The sequence below is a fragment of the Mytilus californianus genome, unplaced genomic scaffold (genome assembly GCF_021869535.1).
Source record: "Mytilus californianus isolate M0D057914Y unplaced genomic scaffold, xbMytCali1.0.p SCAF_11, whole genome shotgun sequence".
NCBI lineage: Eukaryota > Metazoa > Mollusca > Bivalvia > Mytilida > Mytilidae > Mytilus > Mytilus californianus.
In genome coordinates, this window is record NW_026262593.1 from 70,960,270 (window position 1) to 70,967,905 (window position 7,636).

Sequence of the window (7,636 nt, forward strand, 5' to 3'; positions counted from 1 at the left end):
ATGTACGTAAATCGATTCTTTTATAACTTTTTATGATTCAGTCAAATATTAAAAGATATTGCACTTCTAAACTTTAGCTTAAATTTTTACTACTATTACCAAATGGGAAATACGTCATTATTGGATTCAAACGACATTATTGTTGATATGTTTGCTATTTACCGTTTCTAACTATATATTACAGTTTTCGAGGTAATAGACACAGATCATAACTCCAACAAAGGACCAATTGAGATTTTTCGCCTTGTTGAATGTATTGTAGATCTGATTTTGATGAACAATTTTGCTTTTTCCTCTCTTTCTATTATAGTCTATACAAAGAATGGATAAATCGTCTTCCAAGAAAAAAATAACTAATATATGGGGTCAATTTACGATTTCGACCATGTTGCCTTGTGTGTAGGTCTTACTTTGCTGAACAATACTACTATTCGAAGATTCTCTCCATCTTCTATAGTTTCCACGAAATAATGCAGACAAGGTAAACATCATCATTCAAGGGCATTTTAAACTCCTATAAGAGGCCAATGTTGACCTATTTGTAGATATTTAATTCCAAAACTAAACGAGACTTACCTTAGTTTTGACCCATCTGCTAATTGTTTCTCTTGAGACTGGTTTAAACGGTTTTACATAACTTATAAAAAGCTTCTGACTATTACCGCGAGCTTTAGCTGTCCTCATCAAATATTCTTTTAAAACAGTAAAAACACACAATCTCCTATCTGGAGGATAGGCAAAAAGTTCAACAAAATGTACATTAAACCCAGGTCTATTCTGTTTCAATAAACCTGAATAAAACAAGGTATAACTATCCTTTCCTTTTACTAAATTGTCTAAACATAGCAAAAATAACGACTGTGTCCTACAAGCCGTGGATAAAACAATTAACATTACTAACTTCAATGTTAAATCTTTCAACGAAATATATTTTACGGGAGATAACTTCCGTAAAAAATTAAAAACTTTAGATACGTCCCAAGTTTCACTATATCTAGGTTCTGAAGGTCGCAAATTATATACACCTTTCAAAAATCTGATGATTGTAGCGTTAGAGCCAACTGTCACTCCATTAAACATTATTCCTAAGGCTGACAAAGCAGATCTTGCACAATTTATCGTATACTATAACTTAATCCTTTATCAAAAAGCACTGTTAAAAAATCTAAGACTTCATTTAAAGCTGGTTGAAGTGTATCAATTTTCCTTTTACTACAGAAACGGAACCATTGCTTGACATAAGTTGAGTATTGCTTTTTCGTACTGTCTCGCCAAGATGCCAAAATGATTTTGGAAGCCTTGTCTGAAATGCCTTGGTTTTCCAAATATTTCCTGATAACCGACAAGCAAGAAACTTTAACTGATTGTGAAGAGAATGAATCTTTTTCGTTCCTGGAATGGACAGCAGTCTTTTCTTTCGAGGCAACATTTTTGGAAAATCTATCAACATTTCTAGTAGTACTGGGTACCATGTCTGAGTCGGCCATAATGGTACAATCATCAGAACCTCTGCACTGTCTTTCTGAACTTTCTGTAGACATCTACTAATTAGAGAAAAAGGGGGAAAAAGATAATAAAATACCTCATCAGACCATAAAATACTAAAAGCATTTACAAATACTGCCTCAGGGTCAGGTTTCCACGACGAGAAACTCTCAACTTGACAATTTATTCTAGAGGCAAATAAATCATGGCCTGGAGTACCCCAAATGTCCACTAATTTATGGAAAACTTGTTTATCAAGCATCCACTCTAAATGATCATCAATTTTTCTTGATTCAACATCTGCAGCATTATATTTACCAGGAATATGTTCTACTGAAATCCATATATTTCTTTCAATACACCAGACCCACAAAAGTTTGGTTATTTCATTCATTTGCATGGATTTCATACCACCCATATTGTTAACATATGCAATTGCACTAGAATTGTCACAAAAAATCTTCACATGTATATCTGAAATTTTTTTACAAAAAGCCTTCAGAGTATAAGAAATGGCTAACAATTCCAGAACATTTATGTGATAAGTTTGCTCAACATCATTCCATCGTCCTTGAATTTTTTGGTCTTTAAATAAAGCACCCCAGCCTTTTAATGAGGCGTCAGTTGTCATAGAAAAATCTGGATTTTTCCTATTAATGACTCTTTTCTGACAATATAAGTTTTCAACCCACCATTTTAAATCTGCTTTCATGGCAGATGTTATAGTCATATTTTGATCAAAATTTCCAAATGACAATTTTAAAGCCTGAATCTTTTCAATTTCTAAATTTCTGTAATATAAATGACCAAAATCCACAGCTGAGAGAGTGGATATTAACAAGCCTATAACATGGGCAACTAATCTTATACTAGCTGTATTATTCTTGATCAGATTCTGACATTCTAATACAATTTTTTCTACTTTTTCTTTTGGCAACACAACTGTCATAGATACAGAATCAATAATATTGCCTAAAAAAACAATTTGTTTTGCAGGCTTGAAAACAGATTTTCTTTCATGAATTATAAAACCAAGCCACTCCATTAAATCATTAGTATTTTGTACATTTTCTATGCACTCATCTTCAGTATCTCCAAGCAAAAGAGAGTCATCAATATAAGCTACATTCATATAACCAAATTGCCGTAAAGTTGCAAAAACAGGCTTCATTAACTTTGTAAAGATTCTAGGTGCTGATAGCAAACCATTTGGTAAACAAGTATATTGAAAAATATTGTTTTTCCATATAAAACGTAATAGTTTCTGATGTTCCTCTGCTATAGGAACAGAATAATATGCATGACGCAAATCAATTGAACTGAAAAAACAATTTGGTTTCACCAATTTTAGAGCCATTTCAAAAGTATCCATCTTGAAATGATGGGGAATAATAAATTTATTCAACTCTTTTAAATTAAGAATTACTCTATGCTCATTTGTATTTTTCTTTGGAACTGTAAAAATTGGAGAGATATATTGATCTGTATCAAAATTAACTTCCACTATTACACCCAAATTTTTCAAATTTTCTATCTCATCATTTATAATTTTTTCTTGGCCTTTATCAAAAATTCTTTGATGTGGTGTGAGACTTTGAGTGGGTATTGAATTATAAATAAATTCAAGGTGACAGTGTTCAACTGTATCCAAAATAAATTTATCAGAAGTAATTTTTTGCCAGTTTTCAACATAATTTTTCAATCTACCTGCTGTAAAAGTTTTGATATCAGAGACACCTGCTAAACTTACCTGTTTAGCATAATTTACTTCCTCAGGAAACTTGGAACACCTCTCAAGTTTTTTGAAGCACCTTGATCATTTGAATACTGGCCTCTACCACCGTAACCACGGCCACGACCACCTCTGTATCCACCACGACGAGAGCCTACACGGCCTCTACCAAAACCTCGTCCTCTACCAAAACTACCTCCTCGAGAAAAACCATTTCCTCTACCTCTAGCATAATTGTTATTATTTAAATTACGACCAAGTCTGTTCATATCTTGAATTTCTTTTGACTTTTGATGGACATTGTCACCATAAAGCATGTCAGTGAAAGGAATTGAGGGTGAACTCAAGTGATGATATTCAGGACTTAAATCAAATCTTTGATATTCCTTTCTCTTTACATTTGTCATCTTGTTATATTGTGACAGTAAAGCTAACGAATCAATCCCCAAATCTATGCAAGACTGCATTTCTTGTTGACAATCGTCACCCAAGTCAGGTTTTAGCTTACACAACATGTTTAACAATTTTGTAATGTTACAAGATGCTTTTACAACAGTTTCTTGATGCTGTTGTATAACTGAGTCAAAGGACCTAGTTTGAGGAGAGAGTAAATCCCAAATAAGCTGATAAACTCTAGTTCTTGTAAGAGAAACACAATTCTCTGGTCTAGCCACTGATTTCATCAGTTCATTGTATTTTTCATCAGAAATTCCCTCACGGAAAAATTCATTAACAGTATCAGCTAATGTGTCATCTACACTTGTATCTACATTATCTTTAGACCTGTAAGCTTGTGCAGCAGCTTCAAAAACATTATCACCCTCTTTGTCAACAGTTTTTTGTTTTTTAGCTGGAGGTTCTGCAACCTCAGTATCTACAACATGATCATTATTGTCATGATTATTATTTTCATCATAAGCTCCTTCAGGGTCTGCACCCTGGCTCTCATCGTAACCCTCAGGCTCAGCAAAATACAACTCGTCTACCATAGACTTGAGAGACACGAAATCAGTTTTTTGTGAACTCTGTTCTTGCTGTATATTTTTCAGGACTGAAAAAACATCAGCTAAAGTGGGCTCTTTGCTTGCTTCGCTAGTATTTTGACTAAAAACTTTTTGTCGTGAAGTAACAGTTCCGGCCTCGCCAGAGCTGACAATCTTTGCCCCATTACTACTACTTGTATCGTCATTCTTGGAACGAGAATCATCACAGGATGCTTTTCTTTTAGGGTTTTTTCCTTTTGCCTCATTTGAAGCACTAGAACCTTTCTTCAAAGATTTTACATCAGTTTTAGAGAGCATGGCGTCCGCCATTGTTACTAAAAAATATCAACTGCCGTAAATCGGTCTAATTACCGTAAATTTACAACAGAGAAAAATAAATAAATAATAAACCCCTCGAGTTTATTTACTTGATTAACCAATAAATAATAACTACCTCGTAGTTATAGTAATAAAATATTTCATTATAGAAGCTACAAATACAGACCACGTCTGCCTTCTATGAAATAAAGCTACGAACTGAAGCTACACATGCGCACGAACATCTCATCTGGTCCCGGAAACGGGATGACGTAGTTAAATTGTTTATTTCGGCTATTTAAAGTTTCTCTATGTATAGCAGTTTTCAAAATGATAAAAAAACTTTAAAAATTGATTAGTATTGACATTTCAGGGACAATACCTCTAAAATGAATTGTCCAATTTCTTGGACCTTTATATTTTCATCCACGAGTTATGCTCTAACTGCTTTAGTTTTGGAGATAAATCAACAAAAATAAACCACTTGAAGAAAGTTTTAGAGGCAGTAAATCGAACATTGTTGTACTATTTTCTTAAAATTCCACAGAAAAGGGCCTGTTGATCTGTTTACCCTGTCCATTTTAACAGCTTTAGTTTCTGAGGCTAAGGCCAAAACTGCTGTTTTATCCCTACGTTCTATTTCTGGTAATAGCGACCATATATGCAGATGGATCACATCTTCGTAATTCATAAACTAGATTCCATTAGGATCATTCAGGTAAATAAATATTTTGGCCGGTAATTTCAAAGGAGTAGAAAGTTTACGACGATGACGGCGGACTCTAAGATCTGTTCTGTGTGTCTTTAGTCTTTTTGTTGGTTTATTTGTTTGTGTGTTATGTCATTTCATCATTTTTCAACTTCTTTTTATAGTTTGTTCTTATGTTGTACAGTTACACCACTATCCCAGACTAGAGAGAAGACGTTTTGGGCGCTCCTCGCAAACTTGTTTAGCTCCGTCACATTCTGTGTGTTCATGTTCACAGTCAGGAACCTGTTCGTTGATTGATGTGTAAATCACATTTGTTTTTCATTCAGTGTTTTATATATAAATCCGGTCGTTAGTTTTCTCGTTTGATTTATTCTATTTTTTTAATAAAAAAAAACTCTCGATAACATTTGTTTCTTTCAGGTTATACTTGGTGAATATGCAAAAGGCCAATTTCAGAAAAGATTCCTCCATACATAAGCCTTGAAATGTTGTGATTAGTCGTCATGTTTATACTTCAGCTATATAAGGCTATAATGATAGCCATCAAAGTATTAATTCAAATATAAAATATTCCCCCTCCCCTGAATGAGTCCCTTAGTGTGAAGAACAAGATTGGCAAGGAATTGTCATTGCACAAAAACTTTGTTTTTAAAATAATTAATCCAAGTGTTTTATATAGAAAAATATCAAAAGATTGACCGATCAGAACATTAATTCACGAATGAACGTAGCGCATGATTTAATCATCAGTGTTATTCGGTCATGCCTGGAATATTTTTCGATATTTATTTTAATTCTTGGATTAGTTGTGCTTTTAATTACATTGACCATGAGGTTTTAAATTGAGACAAAGAAACGAATGAAAGAAACTATACACTGTATATCTTGTATTATGAATTCTCAATTATATTGATGCATCGTTATCGACAACACCCGTTGGTGTATAATGTCATAAGAGTGAAATTATCAAATTTATTTCATGTGTGAAATTGTCGGTTTTTATTTCACCAGGAAATCATGGTAATTCGTTGCAACCAATGTAATAGATAGATTTATTACTAAATTCAATACAGCTAGAACTTTCAGCTGCAGTATAAACATTGCACATGAGACAATAATTTCATAAAATTATAAGGTTATTCAATACGCCTTTTCAGAATCTAAAGCACTATGGGTAGTCTCATTGTTCTTACACCAAAATGAAAATATCGTTACGTCATTGGTTCAATTTCCATTGTTTAGAACGTTTTTAACCAATCACAACGTTTTGGTGTATGCTTATGAAAATATTACCCAGAATGCATTATATTCTGAAACGGCGAATTGGCTTCTTCGTTTTGGCAGTTATTGCAATGTGAGTTGTAAACATGGTATACAGCTGGATATTTGTCCATACCTTATGGTAAAAATAGCTTACTTTACACTGATTCCAAAAATAAACGGTTTCTATCTTCTTTTTATTAGATATAGAAATTTATTTATTCCGGTTTTAACATGTCATTTACGGTTTCATATTATTTCTCGCTGATTCCAAAAATATATATGGTTCTGAATACTTTTGCATGAAATTTAATAAGTGAGATAAAACGGTTACTGTCGGTTTTCACACAGTCACTTCCAGTTGATGTTTTTAAGTTTCTATGTCTCTTTACTTAATGCAAAAGTCTTTACTTAATTGCTTTATCATATTTTGTGTCAATATGAGGTTATAGTAGAGGTCAAAGTCTTGTACGTCAAATTTTCCTGTCCTAAATGTCAAGATATCAAGGTAGCAACATCAACTCAAAAGACCCTAGGTCTTTACTATGTAGGGTTGATGAGTTTTATCAAAATACAGTGAATTTTATTCTAGGGGAGACAACATTCGAACAAAATTTTCAGTACGACATGTAGCATTTAATAATTAGTTTAGTAAAAACTCTTTTCTAGATATCTTTTACAGTTTCTGAATCGTAGCAATGACAAGCAAAGTAAAAAAATTAGAACATAACTTTGTCCTGTAACCATGATCTCATTTTCTTTTTTGTTGGACCAAGTTCTTCTAATCAAAAGACTCTAGGTCTCTATCACTTACGGTTTACGTGTAACAATTTCATTTCACTTTGTTGAATACATTAAGGGAAATCATTCTTATCCGGATCGTTTTGGTCACAATGATTCACTACATCTTGTAACGAGCATTTGGGGAAAAAATTAAATTGACATCGTCTACGATTGCAAAAGAGTAGAAAACACAGAAAAAAACAGTGATACGGTAGATAACTCTTACAACGAAAAAGGTAGACATTATAATTTGTTTTGTTTCTTCTGTTACACGATGTACCGCAGTCACTTTTCTCTGAAAAAAATACCTAAAAAATGTATAAACTTTAATAAAGTAAATAGGTAATTGTTTTTCAGGGACAA